The sequence below is a fragment of the Caretta caretta genome, chromosome 21, assembly GCF_965140235.1.
Source record: "Caretta caretta isolate rCarCar2 chromosome 21, rCarCar1.hap1, whole genome shotgun sequence".
NCBI classification, from domain to species: domain Eukaryota; kingdom Metazoa; phylum Chordata; order Testudines; family Cheloniidae; genus Caretta; species Caretta caretta.
The window spans coordinates 4,388,342-4,412,072 of record NC_134226.1 but is presented as its reverse complement, the minus strand read 5'-3'; the positions used below and the strand labels follow the sequence as shown (position 1 = coordinate 4,412,072).

The 23,731-nt window shown below is 42.7% G+C and overlaps 1 non-coding gene across 1 annotated transcript; it reads right to left on the bottom strand.

Moving 5' to 3' along the window:
• Positions 1 to 315: 315 nt before the first annotated feature.
• LOC142069773 (18S ribosomal RNA) lies at positions 316 to 631 on the bottom strand. The gene has a single exon (XR_012665730.1). It is a non-coding gene; the product is annotated as an 18S ribosomal RNA (ribosomal RNA).
• Positions 632 to 23,731: the final 23,100 nt, after the last annotated feature.

The following is a 23,731-nucleotide window of genomic DNA, read 5'->3' as shown; positions in this document are numbered from 1 at the left end:
GCCTGTCTTCTGACAGTGGCCAATGCCAGGTGCCCCAGAGGGAATGAACAGAACAGGTACTCATCAAGTGATCCATTCTCTGTTGCCTATTCCCAGCTTCTGGCAAATAGAGGCTCGGGACATCATCCCTGCCCATCTGGCCAATAGCCATTGATGTTCCTGAATTTATCTAGGTTTTTTTTGGAACCCTGTTATAGTCTTGGTTTTCACAACAACCTCTGGCAAGGAGTTCCACAGGTTGACTGTGCATTGTGTGAATAGGTATAGGTGTGACTGGCAGACAGTTTCAGCATTTATGGAGCCCTGTATTGTTATTTTTTGTCACTATCTCCCCGGGTCAGGATTGGGTAATTTGCATGTCTGCTGCCTTGCTTGAATGTGGTAGCCATTTCTCAGGCTCCCTCTCCAGAATTGAACCCTGAATCCCCATTACCCGTTGTCACCATGGTAGGCCCAGGAAGTACCATTGAAAGTCTATGTCCTGCCTCCTCACAGCCCAGGGGAAGATGCTTTTCTCCCCAGCTCTCTTCATAGAGAGTCTCACACTAGTCTGTTCTGTTGAAACAGCTTCCCTAGCAAACAGCTGATCTCCCATACTTCGCAGGAAGGCTGGCTTTTTAATTTGCCAGAAGGCCTTGCTCAGTCATCAGTTCTCTCCGTCATGTGTTGAGTGAGGGAAGGGAGGGAAGGGAAAACCAGGAAACCACAGCTTATCCTGTGACAAACCTTTACCAGTGAGGCTCCTTGTCAAGCCCAGATGTGAAGAAAAGCTGCCCATGTGTGACAGCATTGCACAAGGGAGCTCTTTTGGAGCAGGGATGTGTAATTTATACCACACTACACCAGCACTAGTGACATTGTCCATATATATTTAAGAAACATATGAACAATTCCGGTAGGGGACACAGGATAACTTAAGAAAAGGATGCCACTCTGCTGCAGTATCTGCATCACACAAGTTTGGAATGCTGAATTCTGGCATGCTGAATTCTGGGCAGAAGTGTGCTAATGTCTTTTTGGAGCCAACACAGCAGACGGACAAAAAGGGATATGGAATGGGGCTTAGACTGCCAACTTTAAAGCATCTAAAATGAGTGACCCTTTTCAAAGATCCCATCAAGGTTTTGAATGTGCCTTTGAAATTCCACGGCGATTCTCCTTATTTCAGAGTAAAACAGGCCAAATGGAACAAGAATTGGCAGGTCTGTGTCAGAGAGCAAGCGAGGCTATTTTGCAGTTTGGATCTGTTCCATGTTGGATTCCTCGATCAAGGAGTATTAGTTTCAAATTAAAGTGTATCCCTTCACTGGTTTAAACAATCCCAGCCCTCTGGGCATGGTATAGAGAAAGGAACTGGAGTCTGTTTTTAGCACCTATTGCTTTAATGATTTCAGTTTGCAATACAGCTGCACTCTCTAGTTATTGCTATGTTCCAGTACATTTAACACCTCCTAAATGTGAGCAAATGAAAAACCACATATACTACTCTGTTTTGCAAGTGAAATGTTTTTATGACTATTTTTTATACTGTGGGAGAAGAATTGCAGTCTATAAGAAATCCGAATTATACTGATCTTCATTCACCCCATCTTTTATATTCCCTGGCATCCCAACCAGCTGGGAATTAGGTTGACTGGCAGTGAGGCCTCCTGGATGAGATTATTTAGGATCCCCAGAATAATGGGTCTTTTAGCTGGAGAAGGAATACCCGAATGAAAATGGAGGAGAAAAATTAGCCATGTGATCACTGTTTGAGAATTCTGTTCCAAACCATTGCATCTCTATAGCTGACTATACATCTGAGAAAAAAAAAAAACCCAAACAAAAAAAAATACAGCTTTTTCAGTTGTGTGATTAGATGAATCAATAATGGCATTTTCTACAGTGCCATTATCTATAGGATTTCTTAACGCTGTTCCTTACAACAAGTCTTGCATCCTACTGATCTACAGTATTAGTGTAAGGTGCTGGTAGCGGCTTTCAGTTTGACTCAGGTTTTGGGGTTTATTTTCAGCTCTTAGATTTTCTGTTGTCTCCCATCTGTGTGTGTTCCCTATCTCTTTAAATAAATTCTAAACCCTTGCACGGCTACTAACCCGTTAACATTTCAATCCATGTTAATCCCAATACCCATTTCATTCTAAAGCAACTCCTGATATCTCATTGTCCACTCAGTGTTTATGTGCTGTTCAGAGTATATAAGAGTGCTGTAGAGTGACCCTTTGTAATTCCTGCATTAAAAGCTTCTTGGTTTGAAAATATGGCTATTGTATAATGGGAGGGGGCCAGTTCTCTGCTGGTGTAAGTGGCCTTTGCTCCACTGAAGTCAATGGAGTTTTGCCCGTTCCCAGGAGTTAAGCCTGAATTTGTGTCTGGCATTTTTCACCTATTCCCTAGTCCTTCCCTCAGGTCAGTCACATAGTATATTGCCATCACCCTCATGTTATATTAGGTGTTCAACATTCATATTATTCAATATGTATTCTGCATGGTGGACCAGAAGACAGCAGCTGTGTGTGGACTCAACTATGCTCCACATACTGAGAAATGCCTTCTCCAGCATGGTATTCTGCTATCTAGGACCTGCCCTGATTCCTTGCCAATACACAGCAGAGACCTCGCTCTATATACAACATAGGCTAGGGGGATTAATGCAAGCTACATCATCATAACTACAGATCCTGCCTCTAGAATACCAATTCTTAATAGGACAAACAAGCATTTTGCTGCATCTAACCCGAGTTTCCAGCTTGTTGGAAAGTGGACTGAGTTATGGGGTTGAATTAAGCAGGCTGGTGTTGGAAACTTAACTGTTGATTTCCATAGTTTCTAGTCTTATTTCCCCCCCCCACCCCCCATATCATTCTACTAATGATGCTTTAAGTAAAAAAATTATCATCCTTAACTTAAGAAAGGATACTGTCCGGGAACACAAAAAACAATTTAAGATTCTTGCATAGAAATTTAAACAGCATCTCTGTTTATGAGCAACTGTGACAGGAAAATAAACACACTCAAGGGGCCATTGAGAACCCCCTAAAACAGCTCTGCTCATCTGGACAATTGTGCTTTTGGAAGAACTAGATCTTCTGTACTGTACCCAGAACTAGGATAGGTGAAGGGCAAACCTCAGTTGGCAAAAGTAAATGGGAACCTGAAAGGCCAATTCAATAACTGCCATGTAGATATATTTATCAGCATAATTGATGGATGTAATTTTCCTCCACCCTTTCTGCAATTTACACTTCAAGAGCCAAGCACTTAATATATTGTAAGATGAATGCTGCAACAAGAGTGCTTACAAAACAGTGAATATGGAAAAAAATAATTAGGAGACAAAAGCACAACAGGTCTTTGAATCAGAAATGGTGTTAATGCCATAGAAGAGTCTGAAGAGCCTTGGACAAGTGCTAAAATAGCTGTTCTTAGGCTTTAAGACCTAATCTATCACTATTTTTTATTTATTTATTTTTACAGGGCAATTCATAAAGATAGATTTGGTGCTTTGTTGTTACAGTGAGTGCCCCAGGGGAAGGCAGATAAAGGGCAATAATATAACTAATGGGAACAAACTTTATAGCATTAACTCATCAGGAGCATGGAAGGAAGCACAAATTGGTAGGTATGACGAATAAAACTTTTAGTTAAGTTTTTATTCAAGATTTTCCAATATAATACATAAAACTCCGATGAAACAAAGCCAGTTGCTAGTGTACAAACAAGTAAGCCAACATGGGTTGTTTCAGAACACAGCTATATTAGCAAAGACATATTTTACACCTCCCCTCCTGTTTTTCCCCTATTAGATCCACTACCCAAAAAGAAAGGGTTGGATTCTGTGGTCACTTGGACTGCAGTATGTATTTAATTTCATTAACTTCCTGCAATATGCCTTTCAGGTACAAAGAAAGCCATCCCTTATGGGAAAAAGGACGGGGTCTTGTGCAGTAAGGAAAAAAGTCTCACTTTTGATTTATTGGGTCAAATGTATTGTTGGTGTAAGTGGGTACAGCTTAAATTTATTTCAATTCAGCTTCACTCATTTATACTTGTAGAGAAATTTCTCTATTTATTCTTCAGTAGCAATAACCTACACAGCAGAAATAATGTGGAGTGGGTAATCTGACAAAGCAACAACAGGAAGAGAAAAGACAGCCTAGGGGTTCCAAATGCCCGAGGTCATTTCACAAGCGAGGAATGTGTGTTCCCTGGCCGCTTCCAGAGAATGCAGCCATCATTTCCTGCCAGTGCTGTCAAATGCACACTGGGAAACAAGACATGCATTTATTTTCCATTGGCCAAATACGGTTATGGTTCATTAGAAAGTATGTAGTGCTTTTAATCACCAAATTAATTAACTAATTAATCCTCACAACACAACCCTTGTAATAGGTAAGTTGGTATCACTATCCCCATTTTACAGAGGCTGAGCTGGGACAGAGAGGTGAAGTGACTTGTCTAAATGACATGGAGTCAGTGGAAGAGCAAGATTAGAATTCAGGATTTCTTGACATTCATAGTCTCAGGGTGAAACACGCCCCCCATACAGAGGGCCAGTACCAGGCGTAGAAACTACTTAAGCCATATTTGTGAGGTCTCAGATACAATGGTCTATATCACATAACCCACCATCACCACTGGCACAACTTGTTAACAGTCTCAATGGAGAGGCTAAAGAGAGAACGGAGGCTCATCTCCACTTTTACCTGTACAGGTTGAGTCATGCTGGCATTGAGAGAGAGAGAGAGAATGAATGAGAATCTGGTAGTGTAGCTGCCAGGCATGTGCCTGGTCTCTGGATCAAGAAACCAATCCAGACTCCAAAGTCCAGAGCGTGCATTAGAATGCACATGTCCAAAGAACTCTGACTTCTTAATGCTTGGCTTGCGTGGGATTGTAGTTCTACCTAGGCCTCATGCTGGTTCTCTTCACAGGAATGAATGTCACCTGCCAGGTGCAACCATAGGCTTTAAAACACAAAACCCCCACAGCATTGTATCAATATCATAACAACACTCCTTAAATATCAAAGCCAATCACAGTTTGATCCTATGAAATCTTTTCTATATTGTCCAGTAGATTTAAAATACATTAAAGATAAATATATGGAAGACACATACTTAAAACACTTCCTGAATATTGGTTGAAATATTCCATGGAGGAAGAAGAGTGGAAGAGGTGGGGTAACTACTTTGTCAGAATGATAGATTTGGTATAAAACTATGACAAACATCCAACTTGCTCAGTTTTAATAGGGTTGTCAGCAGTGAATGTTATCTTATTAAAAAAAAATAAAAAAAAGCCTTCTTGTTGCTCCATATATCATGATGAACAATAGTCCGACAACAACAGAAGCAATCATTTCTTAATTGGGCTTGTTTTCTTGCTGGGCGCAGGGTGGGGGGCAGGATCATCAGTAATGAAGGATGAAGAATGCTGAAAGACTTATGCTCACAGATATTAGCACAAAACTAGATGGCTTGGAATTATTCTTTTAACCACAATAGATAATTCTTGAATGATGTGCCCAACAATGACAAATCCTGCAGCCAGAGGAAGTCATCAATTATATTAACAAGTATATTTGATTCCTTCAAAGCAATGTAGTTCAATTGAGCCTTCAAAGACAGTGGAAAAGTTAAATGCCTGCCTCTCAGAAATGATTTCTATGGAAGGGGAATAGTTGACAAAAGTATGTGCTGTAGTGGGGGGAAGAGGTGAAACCTGTCCAAACTCAGGACCAAAGCCCGAGGTTCATATTCAAGAGTTACTTGGTCATTACTCAGGCAGACTCCAAGAGACGAAATCACCCCACGCAGAGGGACTAGCACAAGGCCCATTAGCCTCAAGGGCACAGCTCTTCACTCCTTGACATGCGTCTTCCTTCCTTCCTGCAGAGTCAGCAGCTGGACACAGCCTAGCCCCATAACTTTCCTACAAACCAAATCCAAGCTCCTATTAAGTATTTCCCGAAGAATCTATGTAGGATTTAAGCTTCTTAGGCTCTGTATTGCAAAGCTTTGAGTTAAGGCCCCTTCCTATGAGCACTCCCCAAGAGGCATGTTGCTTAAAGAAATGAACTTCCAGTAACCCAGGGTAACACTTTCAAAAATGCTCAAGTGACTTAGGAACCTGTCCCCCATTGATTATCATTGGGATGTAGGGTCTTAAGTCTCAGCCACTTTTGAAAACGTTACTCCCCGTGCATTTTGGGACCATTTCTGTGCTCAAGAGGAACGTTTACAGCCCTTATGTGCTCTGTAGCAATGGGCAATACTACTCCCTGTGTGTGCATGACAGGTGTTGTTGCATTGTGACTGCACGATATTGCCACTGTAATTTGGGGGCCCAGACTCACAATCCTTACTCATGTCAGCAGTCCTGTTGAAATCAGGAGGGACTACTTGCATGATTAAGAGGTTTGCAGGCTCAGACCCTAAGCAATCAGGATCCTGCAAACAAAGTTCTGCCCATTTAGTAGCGTAGGATGGCACTATGAGCTTCTAGCAGCAGTTAGTGTTTTTGTCAATGTGTCTGTACACACCCTGAACACACTAACAGTGCTCAGTGAACAAGCCATTAGAATAGCAGCAGTGGGAGGAAGAAATAGCTGCAGGAAGACCAAGCAAGAGAAATAAGTTATTTGAGATGAGATTTGGTAAAAGATGGCATGTCAACAAGGGGCACAGATACAGGGAGGGTGTTCCACATCACAGCAGTTGCGGAGGAATAAGTTTTTACATCAAACTGTGCCAAAGCTGTGCTCAACAAACAAAGACTGAACTGGGTTCAAATGGGGAGGGAATTAGGGAGTGTAGCTAGGGGACTAGAGAAATGAGGACCAAGATGTTGGAGTGAGAAAGTGAAAGCAGGATTCTGAAGTGAAGTGGATGGTGCGTCACGGGGCTGAGCGGGACATGGTTTCTTCCTTGGAAGATCTGAGAAGGGGTCCAGCAACATTTTGCACATGCTAGACAGCAGATTCAGCACTATAAGCTAAGTGGTCCCTTGATCTGTGAGCATTCCCACGAACATCTATGGAACAACCCAGAGAGTGCATGCTACTCAACCGGAGTAAGGGTAGCAAAGTCTAACCATGCACCAAGACAGGAAGTCAAGAGCTGAAGGGTTAATCCTGCAGCCCTTGTTCACATAAAGTGCCCCCTTCTACTCATTGGGACAACTAACATGAGAATAATATTGCAGGATCAGGCCCTAAATTCATTTCACTGAGCGCCCTGGGATGCATTTGTGAGGCATCATCCAAACTCTCCTATGGCCCAACAGCATACCTCAAATCGAGTCATCAAAACTTGTTATGCAGGATGCCGGAGGCTTTAACAATGAATTTGAATACAGAACAGCAAGCTGGATTAGCATCCATGTTACTTGCCTGTCACTGCCCACAACCCTTCTCCTTAAAAATGGATTTTTATATTCATGGAAGTTCCCAGGCTGGCTGCTCAGGAGGTGGACATCTGGCTACACACAGAATGGGGTCAGCATGAGCTGCAGCACACACTCCTTCCCCATCAGGTGCTTGGGGGAGCTCCCCCATCAGGTGCTTAGGGAAGCTCCCCCACTCCCATCATACCCAGGTAAGAGGAAAATTCAATCCCCAAGTCTCAGTCAAACCTTGACCTTTCTGCCTGCTTGGAGGCAGACATGAGTCTGAGGAACTCGTTAACACTGTGTGGCCACCGGATGGTACTGCCTAGAGTGTCAGTTATACCAAACCAGTCTTGATTCCGAACAGCAGCTCAATGCTGAAAGTTTCTGTATCCATTACCCAAACCCTCAGTCATCCTGTTTACCTAATCTCGGTGCTGTAAGAGTGCCCTTAATCCCCATTTCACAGAAATGACACAAAGTTTTTTCCGGGGGGTGAGAGAATATTTTTCAGTGACTAGTTGTTTTGTGAATTCATGTCAATTTCATTTAACTGTTAAAAACACCGAAACAGTTAAGAAAAAAAAACGTTTTGTTTCAACTTCTCATATGAAACTCTGTCTTTGAAACCACTTTCCCTTTCAAAATTTTCTTGAATTTTTTTCGCAAGTCAACACCATCAAAACTAATTAAAATCAAAGCAAAAAAAGACATTTGCCAAAAAAAGACATTTCTTGCAACTAAAAAAAAAAAAAACTTCAAAATTGCCAATGAGCCAAAAATCCATTATTCACCCAGTTCTAACAGAAAGGCAAAAAAATTTACTCAGCGTTCATGAACCATATGAGTGGCAGAGATAGGGGTGGATGGGGAAGAACCCGGGGTCCGGTCATTTGGCTTCCTACTTCAGCCATTAGACTCCAGTGCCTGGCTGAACTTGGAGTCCTGAACACAAGTTCCTTGCAACTTACCATTAGAGTCCCTCCCATGGTTGCAAATCTTCTCAATCTGAAGGAGAACATGAGATGTTTAACAGCCATGGAAGTCTTCCATTATTAAAGAACCTGGAATGACCGTCTCCTTGTGTTTCTGCAGGAGGAAGAGAGCTAACCCATGGCTGTTCTCTCTGCACCGAAGGAGGGTGCAGGCTGGGGGAATCTGTTCTGGAAAGTGTACACAGACTGGAACCAAACCAAACCAAAGAGTTTACTTGGCAATTAACCATGTGAACATGTCACTTTGTAGCTCAGGCTCTGCATTAGAATCCCATTGCAGTACATGCAGCCTTTCAACCACCACCAAAAATAATAATTCCCCACCAGTGATGGGTACAGACCCTTTCTGGTGCTCTCTCATCAGTTAACGAATTGATGCCGAATGCCAGCCGCAGCACTGCTTGTTTAGGCTTGCAGGCAATTTCATCACCTTGGAAATGCTACTGGGGAGGACTTTAAAATGAAAACATTTTCAGTTAATTTAATTAAAGCTAGAATTTAACATTTAAAAGGTATCAGCTTGTTAAGTGCTAGGGATGTGTCCTTGTTACTGGGATTTTTGAAAAACTGAACAAAGTCGGTCATTCAGAAGCTTCAGAAATGGAGTCTAGAGCTGGCTTGGTGACTTTTTTCTTTTCTTCCATCTGTATACCTAGCTCCAAATGCATGTGTCAGGATGGGAGTTCAGTTGAGCTTACAGTTGGTGCTTATAGTTCACAGCTGCACAGGGGCTTTTGCTGGTTCAGGTATCCATAGACTCCCCCCTCCTCCCCCCCACTTCAGCTTCCAACTAACCTAAAACCTCCAAGTACTATGCAGCCAAACACCAACGTTTTTCCTTGTTTAGAGCCCAGAGTATCCCAAACCACCAAATTTCATTTTGGTTCCACATGGTTTGATTGCCCCTTGTGGTAGAGAAGAGATAGGACTTGTGTGTGATGAATATAAAGAGGACCCTGCACAGAGCCTGCTAGACACAGACATACTCTGTGGTTCTCCTTGGTTCCCATACTGACTAAACATATCCTGTACTGCCTAGTGGCCCTCTAAATCATAGCCCAGACTACAGTCATGAAAGAATTAGCGATTACAACTAATAGAAAAGTCCCACATTTCAGAGACCTTTCAGTGAAAAAGGTGCTGGGATGTTCCATTTTGTAACTAAATCCCCTAACCAGGCGAGTTCCCCACTGAGTGTTGATCATTTTGAGTTAGCCATTTAAAGAATCTGGAATTCCTTCTTCTAATGAAGCATTTTCCCACTTAGTTTCCTGTAGGAACCTGCTAGTGACCTGACCCCTCTTTGTGGCATTACTAGAAGAGTGAACCGAGACCCTCCCTCAAGTGTTCACTCACCTCAGAGGTGGTTCCATTTCTGCCAAGGAGAAAGTGATTGTAGAACCCAGCTGACCCCCTCCTGGCATATTTGGAACGTACCATTCCTCAGGTTTGCTCTCAGGATTAGCTATACTGATGTATTTGCTTTTATTTGAATTAAACAGACTGGGTTTGATTCTCTACTGCCTTACAAAGTTACTTCTACCTTGGGCAAAATTGGTAGAGATTCTCATTTCTACTAAGGCTCCCCTTGCACTGCCCTGGCAGTGCCCACAAAGTGGAGTAAATGCCAGAGCAGCATGTGGGGGCCTTAGTGTAAATGAGAATCAGGCCTAGGGAGCGCCAAAGTGCTACTGCATCAGAATTATGCACTCCCTCCCGCTGGTGGTAGCATTTTACACCCACTTTGCTTAGGTGTAAGCACCTGCACATGGAGCATCTCTCCTAAATCCATGAGGACTCTGACCGCAGAAGTGGCTCTGCTGAGAGTAACAAAATGATCACCTTATCGCCACCCACTCCTGTAGCATTACATTTTATTGCTTCTTGATATTTTTTTCTAGGCTGACCACGGCCTTTTATCATTATGTCTGCACTTTATCACAGCTTTATGGCCCATCATTCCCTCCCCCATCTCACTCATTGGTTGTCCCTCTTTCCCAACCAAAAATTCTTTATATCCACCTCCTCTGGTTTATCTGCTGATATTCCTCAAGGTTCAGTTGCTTCCTCCATTGTTATTTGCAATTTATCTGATTCCAAAACCTGACATCATTTCTTGCTCTGATACACTGTTGCGGGGCTATTGCTTACCATGTACAAGCTTATTATTCTGCATCAATATTTTTTTGCTACTCTCCCAAGTTTAGAGCAGCATTTGTTGAATTACAAAATTTGATGTCTGCAAAACGTCACCTCATCTGCACAGATAAGACAGAATTCATTACTGTAGGCTCTTGGAAAAATTTAGGTCAAATTGCTTTGTCCTTGGAAACCTTCAAGCCCATCAGCTGGGTTTATCAGGAGCAACACTCAGGCCTGGCCTTTCCTACCTTACCCTCCCTTTCTCCACAATACAAAACAGAAGGACTATTCTCTATGCAGGCCAGTTGTCATGGACTCCCGGAATATGGGTAACTAACTGTCACCGATAGGTGCATGAGAGCAAGTATAAAGAGTAGGTTTGGGAGTATGCAGCTAGATAGGGACATAAGTCCCAACAACAATATCCTTAACTATTAATTTAGGTGGTGTCATTGTAAATAGATGGGGGAAATAAAACTAATGAATCCTATTCTATCATCCTGCTTTCATTTGTCCCCATTTCAAAAAAAGTTATTAACAAGTGGGTGACATAAGATTATACAATAAAATATGGAGAATAGCTATTTAGATTTAAAGACACTTACCCAAGACTTTCGGAGTCCTATCACAGAATTAGTAATGTGATAAACTGCCAAGAGCAAAAATCATAGAATCATAGAATATCAGGGTTGGAAGGGACCCCTGAAGGTCATCTAGTCCAACCCCCTGCTCGAAGCAGGACCAATTCCCAGTTAAATCATCCCAGCCAGGGCTTTGTCAAGCCTGACCTTAAAAACCTCTAAGGAAGGAGATTCTACCACCTCCCTAGGTAACGCATTCCAGTGTTTCACCACCCTCTTAGTGAAAAAGTTTTTCCTAATATCCAATCTAAACCTCCCCCACTGCAACTTGAGACCATTACTCCTCGTTCTGTCATCTGCTACCATTGAGAACAGTCTAGAGCCATCCTCTTTGGAACCCCCTTTCAGGTAGTTGAAAGCAGCTATCAAATCCCCCCTCATTCTTCTCTTCTGCAGGCTAAACAATCCCAGCTCCCTCAGCCTCTCCTCATAAGTCATGTGTTCCAGACCCCTAATCATTTTTGTTGCCCTTCGCTGGACTCTCTCCAATTTATCCACATCCTTCTTGTAGTGTGGGGCCCAAAACTGGACACAGTACTCCAGATGAGGCCTCACCAATGTCGAATAGAGGGGAACGATCACGTCCCTCGATCTGCTCGCTATGCCCCTACTTATACATCCCAAAATGCCATTGGCCTTCTTGGCAACAAGGGCACACTGCTGACTCATATCCAGCTTCTCGTCCACTGTCACCCCTAGGTCCTTTTCCGCAGAACTGCTGCCTAGCCATTCGGTCCCTAGTCTGTAGCGGTGCATTGGGTTCTTCCGTCCTAAGTGCAGGACCCTGCACTTATCCTTATTGAACCTCATCAGATTTCTTTTGGCCCAATCCTCCAATTTGTCTAGGTCCTTCTGTATCCTATCCCTCCCCTCCAGCGTATCTACCACTCCTCCCAGTTTAGTATCATCCGCAAATTTGCTGAGAGTGCAATCCACACCATCCTCCAGATCATTTATGAAGATATTGAACAAAACCGGCCCCAGGACCGACCCTTGGGGCCGAAGGCTACAGCTCACTTCAGCTTATGCTGAAATAAATTGGTTAGTCTCTAAGGTGCCACTAGTACTCCTTTTCTTTTTGTGAATACAGACTAACACGGCTGCTACTCTGAAACCTGTCATTTTTGAGCAAGTGTCTAGCTCCTAAAGAGAGAAATGACAAGTAGGCTAAAGTGAACATAGATGGCCCACGCCTGCTTCCATGACAAACAGTAGCAATATTGCTTTTGATTCGAGGGGAAGAATGCTCAAGTACATGGACTGGGACCCAGGACATGTGGTTCAGTTTCTATCTCTGCCACAGGCTTCCTGTTTGATCTTGGGCAAAGATATTTAGGCATCAAAATCAGAGGTGGTTGGGCTTCTTTGAGGATCTTGGCCATAATCTTGCACTTCAGCTCCCCTGCTGTAAAACGGTGATAATGATCCTTCCTTTCCACATTGTCTGTCTTGTCTGCTTAGATTATAAGCTCTTTAGGGTAGGGATTGTCTCTTACTATGTGTTTGTACAGCTCTTAGCACAATGATTAGGGGCTCTGAGCACTACAGTAATAAACATAAACATAATGACTTGACAGAGCAGGATCACACCTGGAGTTGCAGCTAGCAAGAGATGTTAAGAGTAACAAGAAGGGTTTCTTCAGGTATGTTAGCAACAAGAAGAAAGTCAAGGAAAGTGTGGGCCCCTTACTGAATAAGGGAGGCAACCTAGTGACAGAAGATGTGGAAAAAGCTAATGTACTCAATGCTTTTTTTCCTCCTGTCTTCACAAATAAGGTCAGCTCCCAGACTGCTGCACTAGGCAGCACAGCATGGGGAGGAGGTGACCAGCCCTCTGTGGAGAAAGAAGTGGTTCAGGACTATTTAGAAAAGCTGGACGTGCACAAGTCCATGGGGCCGGATGCGTTGCATCCGAGAGTGCTAAAGGTTTTGGCGGATGTGATTGCAGAGCTATTGGCCATTATCTTTGAAAACTCATGGCGATCGCGGGAAGTCCCGGACAACTGGAAAAAGGCTAATGTTGTGCCCATCTTTAAAAAGGGAAAGAAGGAGGAGGATCCTGGGAACTACTGGCCAGTCAGCCTCACCTCAGTCCCTGGAAAAATCATGAAGCAGGTCCTCAAGGAATCAATCCTCAAGCACTTAGAGGAGAGGAAAGTGATCAGGAACAGTCAGCATGGATTCACCAAGGGCAAGTCATGCTTGACTAATCTAATTGCCTTCTATGATGAGATAACTGGCTCTGTGGATGAGGGGAAAGCGGTGGACGTGTTGTTCCTTGACTTTAGCAAAGCTTTTGACACAGTCTCCCACAGTATTCTTGTCAGCAAGTTAAAGAAGTATGGGCTGGATGAATGGACTATAAGGTGGATAGAAAGCTGGCTAGATTGTCGGGCTCAACGGGTAGCGATCAATGGCTCCATGTCTAGTTGGCAGCCGGTATCAAGTGGAGTGCCTAAGGGTCGGTCCTCGGGCCGGTTTTGTTCAATATCTTCATAAAATGATCTGGAGGATGGTGTGGATTGCACCCTCAGCAAGTTTGCAGATGACACTAAACTGGGAGGAGAGGTAGGTATGCTGGAGGGTAGAGATAGGATACAGAGGGACCTAGGCAAATTAGAGGATTGGGCCAAAAGAAATCCGATGAGGTTCAACAAGGACAAGTGCAGAGTCCTGCACTTAGGACGGAAGAATCCAATGCACCGCTACAGACTAGGGACCGAATGGCTCGGCAGCAGTTCTGCAGAAAAGGACCTAGGGGTGACAGTGGACGAGAAGCTGGATATGAGTCAGCAGTGTGATCGTTCCCCTCTATTTGACACTGGTGAGGCCTCATCTGGAGTACTGTGTCCAGTTTTGGGCCCCACAGTACAAGAAGGATGTGGAAAAATTGGAAAGAGTCCAGCACACGGCAACAAAAATGATTAGGGGACTGGAACACATAAGTTATGAGGAGAGGCTGAGGGAACTGGGGATGTTTAGTCTGCAGAAGAGAAGAATGAGGGGGGATTTGATAGCTGCTTTCAACTACTTGAAAGGGGGTTTCAAAGAGGATGGCTCTAGACTGTTCTCAGTGGTAGCAGATGACAGAACAAGGAGTAATGGTCTCAAGTTGCAGTGGGGGAGATTTAGGTTGTATATTAGGAAAAACTATTTCACTAGGAGAGTGGTGAAACACTGGAATGGGTTACCTAGGGAGGTGGTGGAATCTCCTTCTTTAGGAGTTTTTACGGTCAGGCTTGACAAAGCCCTGGCTGGGATGATTTAGTTGGTGTTGGTCCTGCTTTGAGCAGGGGGTTGGACTAGATGACCTCCTGAGGTCCCTTCCAACCCTGATATTCTATGATTTGACGGTTTTGTGCAGTCCCTGCATTCCCAGAAGTGAGAGAGAGTATCTTTAGCATCAATGCCTTGTGGCACAGCAATATTCTTACCCTAGGCATTTGTCAAGCACACAGCTGGGGCTAGTTCCAACAAAACCAGCTCCCATTGATCCACTGTATGGTAGGTTTGCTGGATTATTGACAAAGTGCTCTGTAATCATCCTGCTGTAACAAGAAATGAAACAAGACAGGCCTGACAAAAGGGGGAGAGATCAGATGTTTGTCACACATTAAAGACCCCATCAATGAAGCTGCACGCCAGATTAAAAGCAATATAGGGAAGCAGACAGGCTCTCTGCTGTAACTGCCTTCAGCTTCCGTTTGCACTGTGCCATGGGAATTCTCATCACTGAGACTGGAGGTATTCTCCCTCTTTGCCATCAGGTTCCACAAAGCTGTGTGCTGTTAAATAGGGCATTGCATTCCAGGGGTGGCAGAATTGCAGTGACAAAATGAGTGAGTGATGAATTCCCTTATTGTATATGTAAAGCCCTTTAGTTGGGATGCAAGGAACTACAAAATTTAAGATCAAGTATGATCAAGCATGAATATAGAGGCAAGGAAAAATGAAACATAATGTGTCTGGGTAGTAAAGAAAATGGCAAGAGTTGGGTTGTGAAACTGTGGCTTCCTAGGGCGAACTCTCAGGTTAAATGTTGCATGACCTTCTAATGGGAAATTTGAAGACCGGAGGTGCTATTTGTAAGAGCACCTCTAAATTGTAAGGTCATGCTCTCTCTCTCTATTTATGTGGAAGATGATGTGCAAATCACATTCTGGATTCATTAACAATGAGTCAATTTTATGCAAGTACAGTACTTACTGAATGCAAGTAACCATGGCAGTAATGCAAGGGGGGGAAAAAAAAAAAACCAAGAAGCGAGAGAGAGAGAGGGAGGACCAGATCTTCAGTTGATGCAAGTCAGCGTGCTCCAGGAGCTATGCCAATTTATACCAGCTGAAGATCTGACCTAGAAACTAGGTGGTATAGTCAACAGCCAGAATTCTTTCATAGCCTCCTACAGTCACACAATAGGACACTTTTAAAATACTGACAGACAGCTCTGAAATTGCCAAGACAAGACTGTTTTGCAACCCACATGCCACCTACAGACCAGAGGGTTTTTTGGTGAGCGATGTCAAAAACATTAGAGACAGACCCATTAACCTTAATCCATTATACAACCATCTATAGGGCTCATACCATTTCTTAACGGAAAACAAGAAAGGAACAGAATGAACTTGGTAAAGTTTGTTTGAATGAAATACATAGGTCTCATAAGCCACACATGCATTATGCAACAGGGATACAGTAGGATAGGAAATATTTGTAGACAGCATCTTTTCATTACGGAAAGGAGTCAGTCACATGCTGAAGGAAATGGGAAAGTTTTAAGATGCAATAGTAAGAATGGGGGACTTCATGGCTCAGAAGAAAAGTATGCGTGTTGGAGGACCCAGGGTAAGTGGGAAGGGGTTAGCTTCCCTATCTACTTGCTCTCTCCAACTGTAGTGAAGAGATACTTCACTCCTTTTTCCTGCTGTGTGAGAGAGAGAGAGAGAGGGAGGGAGGGGTGCAGAACGCGATTTGGAAGGGGTCCAGTAGAGAATAATAATTTTGAACTGAATGAGGGAATAAGCTGGTGAAGGTGGTTCACTCAACACTGCAGAAAGAGGAGCAGAGTAAGTGGGCACAAACATTTTCTGCCACCCCTAGCTGGGGTACTCTCCACTCAATACTTTTAGTAAGCATTTGCATGTGCTGAAGAACAGTGTGTGCATTAGCTCCACTCTTATGGAAACTATTATACTATCAATAATTACAGTAGTGCCTAGAGGGTGTGGCCCCATTGTGCCAGACACCATGCAAACAGAACAAAGAGGTACAATCAGAGTGGGTGAGGAGGACTTGCACATTATACACTTGATTTGGGCGGATGGACACATCCTTGGTAATTCCGGTCTCTAGTTTCTGTATGTGTCTGGTTCACTAAAGAGCAGGGCTGGTTGGAAAGAAGGAAGATCTTTGCACAGAAATGCAGTCCCCTCATTCATTGAGATTTCAGACTTTCATCAAAGTAGCAAGTTTTTGGAAAAAAATAAGTAGCTTCTAGGACTGGTAAAGTACATCTACTTAACTCTCCATCATGGTACAAAATCCAAGCTAGCCATACAGTAAGGCAGGTAAGTATGTGGATAGATATACAGTCATCCAGGGCCTGATCCAACGCCCACTCAAGTGAAAAGAGACCATGGGAATCTTTTCAATGGCCACTAGATCTGATTCCCCCAGTTCTCCTTTTCTTCTGTTTGCCAGAATAGGATTGTCCCATACACTATTATTTTCTAGTCAGCTATTAAAACATCCCAACCAATGGCGCTGCCATCACTGATCTTGGGATACCATTCCTACACTCCAGTAGATATTTGGTAGTTCTAATTGCAACAGGACACTTCCATTGTGCTGAATTTTAGTTATTCTCTTTGAAAGTTCTGCCATGCTGCATGGCAACGGTTCCAGCTTCCCAATTACTGAGATACCCCGTTGATTAACACAACTGCGGATTCCAGCTTCTGGGAGCGAACGTGTAGTCATCATGTGACATGCAAAGCCCAGACAATATCGCAAGAGGTGTATGGAAAGTAAAGCAGAGCCAACAAATACCATTACCTATCTTCCTAAGGATTCCACTTTACTGCTACATGAATATAAATTCACAGCAGAGTAGAGCTCGTGTGGCAACAAGAAAACAAAAAGTCCTTTTGAAAGTCTTGCAGAAGCAAACTAATTGGTCTCAAACCTAAATCATAAAAGACCTGTAATTATACTGCTCAGAATTAACACAGAAGGCTGCCTTAAAAAGTCCATTTTAAGTGAATTTATACTATTATAAGACCTGTCGCTTGTGAGTAATAAAAACGGAGATGCTAAGTTAAGCTTTGTGTTATCCTGTTTGTTCAAATGGTGCTTATGCCAGCTGTATGGAGCAGAAAAGCACTTTTCAATTTATTTTTATTGCTTTTTTCTAAAAGCATTCCATTAAAGGAATATTACACTGTATGAAGTTTCAAACTACCATCGGAAGTTTATTTGCTTGTTTTGCTGGAATGGAATAAACAGTTATTTGCAGTAACTGTTATTACAGCTTCATGCTTGCAATACTATAATTAAGAATCAATAACTGTTTATCCAATGTACCCCACTCTTTTCCAAGGGTGGTAACCTGTCTGTTTCTAAATTTGACCTGGACTGATACTTGGCCTGTGGGTTAACTTCCATTTTACAAGACAGGTTACAAGGAGATTCCCACTGTTCCGAGATGACACATTCTAGGAGCACTGATGAGCTCTTGCAATAACCAAATAGATCTGGCCAGGAAATGATTTTTTTTTAAACCCATAGAAAACTGAAACACCAAAAAACTTGAAATCAAAGTTGGCAGAACTCAAGAATGTTCCAGGTTTTCTAAAATTGTGAAGAGTTCTCATTTTCAAAGAAACTCCAGTTTTCAATGTCCAGAGCTACAGATCTGTGCTTGGATACCCTCCGTTAGTTTCAGGTGACCACGACAAGTGCGACTTCATTGCTCGCAGCGGTGCCTGAGCCATACATAAGCTGAATTTACCACAGGAACAGCTCCAGGAGGATCATCAGACCCCCTCGCCCCATCCCCCAAGACACTCTCTTCTTGTTTCTCTGGAAATTATGAACAACTTCTTGGCCTATCCTAGCAATAGATTGCTAGTACAATGCCTATACTGACTCATTTCAGAGTAACAGCCGTGTTAGTCTGTATTCGCAAAAAGAAAAGGAGTACTTGTGGCACCTTAGAGACTAACCAGTGCAAGTGGAAGAGGAGGGATTCAAGTCTCCACCCATTCCCCACCTCTTTATGTCCACCTGCTCCAGGGAGCAGGCAAATAGTCCTGCTTGTTCATATGCTCCTGGACCCAGAGTCCAGGAAACCTACATGGGAATTACAGGGATATTCTTAGTCTCTTACTACCTAGAACATGTGCATCGCCTGAGTAAGTTTCCCAGAAGTGATGAACTCTGTAAGCTTAAAAGCTTGTCTCTCTCACCAACAAGTGTCAGTCCAATGAAAGATATTGCCTCACCCACCTTGTCTCTCTAGCAGAATATTAAGTAAACTGTAATAATCTAACTTTAGTCAGTGTTCTGTTTTGCAACCATTGCAAACAGGACCACTCATACATGCTATTCAGTAAGTAATGACAACAGAACCAACCACACATTTTGGATATTACGTTGGATATATACACCACACCCAGCTGGCTTTTATGCATCAGATGCATTAAGAAGAGCAAAGACTATCAGCAGTACTATATAGTGGGCAAATACTGTATGGAACATCCTGCATTGACATGGAAATGGACATGGACTGGCTGATATATTGGGCTTTTCCCATATCTACTTCTATCAACAGAAATTCCAGATTGAAAACAGAGCTTTAAGAGCATACTAGAGAGTTGACAATATTGTAACAGAACTTTGAGTTATTTAAAAAAAAAAAACCAACAAGAAAACCCTGTGCTCTAGCTCAACTACAAGGTATGGGCTTGATGCAGAAATCACTGGGTGAAATTGTATAACCGAGGCTATAGAAGAGATCATGGTAATCCCTTCTGGTCTTAAAAAAAAAATCTATTCATCTACACGTATAGAGTCTAAGGTTAAAGAAATACTAGCACAACTGTCACTGGTGATAACTCTGACCCTTTTTGGGTTCAGCTAAGGATGGGTTTATATAAAACACCCCAAGAGAATCTCTCTCAGGCAAGCTATTTTCCTATTGGGTCATGAAGAAAAAGCCACAGACCTTTATTCTCACTTATAATTACCTATTGTACTGGATCTGAGAAAGAGGACACTAGAACCAAAAACATACAAACAAAAAAGCAAAACAAGCATTGCCTCTTCAGAATGCCTCCAAATTGACCCCAGCCTGTAGAGTCCTTAGTTCTCCTATTGTTCTACGAGTAGGCAGGTGCTCTCCCTTTTCCTTTGGCATCAGATCAGGGGAGAAGTCATTTAACACAGTTCATAAGGCCCTTTCTCAGAGCTACAGCAACAAAAATTCTAGTCAGCAAAATAAAAGTCTTCATGGCCCAGGTGAGGCTAGTGGCCTGGAAGTCGCAGCACCCAGCATGGCTTCTGGTCCCGTCTGCCTTTTCCTATCTATATAGCCCAGCCCCAAGGGTGGAGCAGGCTGCTCCTTGATTGCCCCCAAACTGCTTTGGTTGTTGGCGCCATCTGACCCTTAAAGGGGTAGTACACACTGCCCATCCTATGCTTACATTTACACTAATATTTTAAAAATGTCCATGGTGAATTCATGGTCCTGCTCAAGAAGTCAATGGTAAAACTCCTATTTCAGTTGGGCCAGGACGTCACCCCATTTAAAAAAAAAAATACCACACACTTAGAAAGTATATAATTGACCATCCAGCAAAATCCAAGCAAGGACACCAAATAGTTATGACTTTTTTCCTTGTGTTTAACTAAGTTGTGTGGGATTTGAAGAAAGGAAGAAAAGGCTCTGTTAATCATTGGGTTCACAGAATCTTAGAATATCAGGGTTGGAAGGGACCTCAGGAGGTCTAGTCCAACCCCCTGCTCAAAGCAGGGCCAATCTCCAACTAAATCATCCCTCATTCACATGGCTAGAAGACTAGCTGCAGTTACAGCACCTCTGAAAATAGTTCTCTTAATAAAGAGCCAGTTTAGTTTTACAAGATGGAGTCCTTTCATGTTATTACCCACTACATGGTGACAGAGTTCAATCTAGCGAGACCCCCAGCAAGATAGAGAGTTTGAGTAATAGGCAAACAAAGCAGGACCAAGAAACAGAACAAACAAGCAGCACCAAGGGACTCAGCTGACCGGGAATGCTGGATTTCCAGTCAAAATGTCTTGCAGAAGTACGCCAGCAATGGACACAAGAACTGAATCTGTATACAGAGCTGACCTTGGAAGAAAAGGAAAAAGCTTTTTTACAATTTCATTTAGCGAAAGGGAGGAGAAGTGAGACACTGTTAGCATTCTAATAGAATATAAGGGACATTACAAGAAGATTTACACCTAAAGGCCAAGCTGATGTTAAACATAGATCCCACTGTGCAGTTCAGAAGACTACCAAAACATAGTGTTCCGTTAGCCCGGATGGAGCCACAGAAGATGGCCTAGCCAGCATGCAAAGAAGCATTACCCCTCCTGAAACTAGCACAGAGTAGATTAGCATCTTAACATTGGTGAGAAAACCTTCATGTAAATGGAGCATCTGCATTGGCCAAAACACACTAAACAGAGCACTGAAAACAAGTCAGTACTTATTACCTGTGACTGAGGATAAAGGTTAATTTGTCCAGCTCAAGTGGGCTTGCTATTTGGGGTATCAGCAATCTGTTCTGGCATGGTTAGATGAGCCACCCAGCCACCTGGCAGCCTTTGCCTCACCTTTTGGTGAGTGGCTGCTGGATTCAAATGCTGATGGACATCAGCCCAGCCCCAATAGTATTCCAGTGGGACTGGGAGTCCCAGTGCCTCACCCAGACTTCCAGATTATAGCTGGTGACAGTCTCATTGTAGGAGAAGAGACCAAGGAAGAGGCCATGCAAGACCATGACACTGACCTGCAACAACTCTTGTGGTGCTGGGAGCAGATTAACAGGGAAGCAGATAGCTGCAGACAAGCTGAAGATGAGAAGAACTCAGATCCCCCACATCAAACATCCTTCTTCTGGGGGACTCCATGTGGAGTCTGAGAAATGGAAAACAATTAAGGAAATGCCTATACCACAAGATGTGGCAGGAGTCCAGTGATTTATAGGGAGGCTATCTTTCAAGGTTCTAGCCTCTGTTGCCAGAAGCTGGGAATGGGTGACAGGGGCTGGATCGCTGGATGATTCCCTATTCTGTTCATTCCATCTGAAGCACCTGGCATTGGCCACTGATGGAAGACAGTATACTGGGCTAGATGGACCATGGGCCTGATTCAGTATGGTCATTCTTATGTTCCACACCCCTCTCAGAAACCTGGTATTTAACATGGCACTATTAATAGATGCTAAATATGATCAGATATCTTAAACTCTTGTTCTATAATGGCTGAGCTATCAAACAGAATTGTTGCAAGCTTGGAGACAAGTTATTACAGGAGAGCAGTGTTTTTGAACCCAACCTTTTAAAATTACCATTTAAATAAATGACTTGGATGAGTAGAGCATGTAAAGGAGTTTTCCTGAGCTTTTAGATGTTATTAAATTCAGAGATAATAAATATTGAGAAAATGCTCTAATAAGGCGGGGGGGGGGAGAAGAGAAGAGAAGCATACCTGATTGATAATTTTTTTCCCCCCATGCCATTACGTGCAGTGCCAGACATATACTGTCTGGACCAAATTGGAAGGTTAGACTTACAGTAATTGTTACCTAATAAAGGTTAGAAAAATGGACAGCTAGTTCTTTCTTTCTAAGCCTTTAAATTTCTCCACAGACTAATCTTTTCCCCTATGGTATTGCACTAACCATATTAATAATTTGATCTTTTATTGCTTTAGAGGCACAAATTCATTCCCCATATTATCAACTTCAGAAAAAAAAATTGAGAGAGATGTCTCATTTGGACAGTAAAGGCAACAGACAAATATCTCCCCACTCCTTGGTTAGGGAACACAATTAAGTGGACTCGAGTAGATGCTCTTGAAAGAAAATTGGCTGGAGTGAGATGTGAATAACCCAAAAGATGAACTAGTAAACAAAAAGCAACAGCCCATCATTCCCATCACCCTGGGATTTGGTATTTGGGAAGAATTTGCTCCGATATTCCTTTGCTGTGTACAAATGCATGTGCATGCATACTCATGAGTGTAATTCTTAAACCAATCAATACAAGTCTCTAAAATGATAGATTGAAGCCAAAGGTAGGAATTATCTCAGATGAGAAATGTGTGCAGGTTTTCTTGGCTGACTGTCAGACCTTATCCACAAACTGCTCAGCCTGACAAACTGTGGTTGTAATATACAGTGTTTAAGTGATTCAGAGCATAAAATGGCAAGCCTATACTCAACTTGTCTCCCCTAAGCTACAGTAAGCAAAGCTGCATTTGGACATGACTAGGACAGGACACAGCCCAAGAGAATGTAGGTAGTGGTATTATTGATTTGCTTGGTGGTGCTTTTTCTTCCATGTATACACTCTACCGCTGCTCAGATGTGGTACTAAAGAGGTACTGCTACTGGTTTGGCCATCTTTAAGATGAAACATTCATAGTCATGACAAAATCTCACGATACAGGTGTAACAACTTAATATTGTGAAAAAGTATGTTGGACAAGTGACAACTGAGGAAACTCTGCATTCCCAAATACCCACTCTTGTTGTTATTGCATAAGCTGTTCTTTACTTTTCAGCCTACCTTGTTATAGTGGGACAACTGCACAAGTGATGAGTTTTATCCTAGTGATGGTTGCATTTCTATGGTGAACAAAGTCATCACTGTGTACAAAGTGCTCTGGGGCTTCTTTGGTGCTGTGTAATGGCATAACCACCACAAATTACAGAAACATTTTCAAAAATGCTTAAGTGGCTTAGGAAATAGTCCCATTGATGCCTACATTCCTAAGTCACTTAAGAATTTTTGGAAGTGTTGCCCCTAATACTTTAGATGAAAGGAGCTATTCAACTGTAAAGATCTCAAACTGCTTCAACAAGGTTAGTAGGCAGTATCATCCCTATTTTACAGAGGTAAACTAAGGCCCAGAGATTAAGTGATGCCTTAGGCTTCAAAATGCAGTCTATCACAGTCAGGAATAGACTCCTGGCTTTACTGAAGTCAACTGGAGTTCTGAAGTTGATTTCAGTAGGGCCAGGATTTCACACCAGGTCTCCGGAATGCTAGTCCATTGTACTAATCATCCATGCCTTACACAATGGGGACCAGGCCTCTAGATGCTGCCAAAATACAAACAATAAATAGTGATGAGCATATAATATTACCTCCTCCAGGCTCTCACCTTAGGAAGCAGTGAACATGATACTCTCCCCCCCTTATGGGCTTGGGCCCTTCATAGTCATATCAAACTTAAATGCTAGTACTGCTCTAGCCATATCAAGTTTTACGATCTGTTAAATATGTAAAAAAAAATCATATCAAATCAGT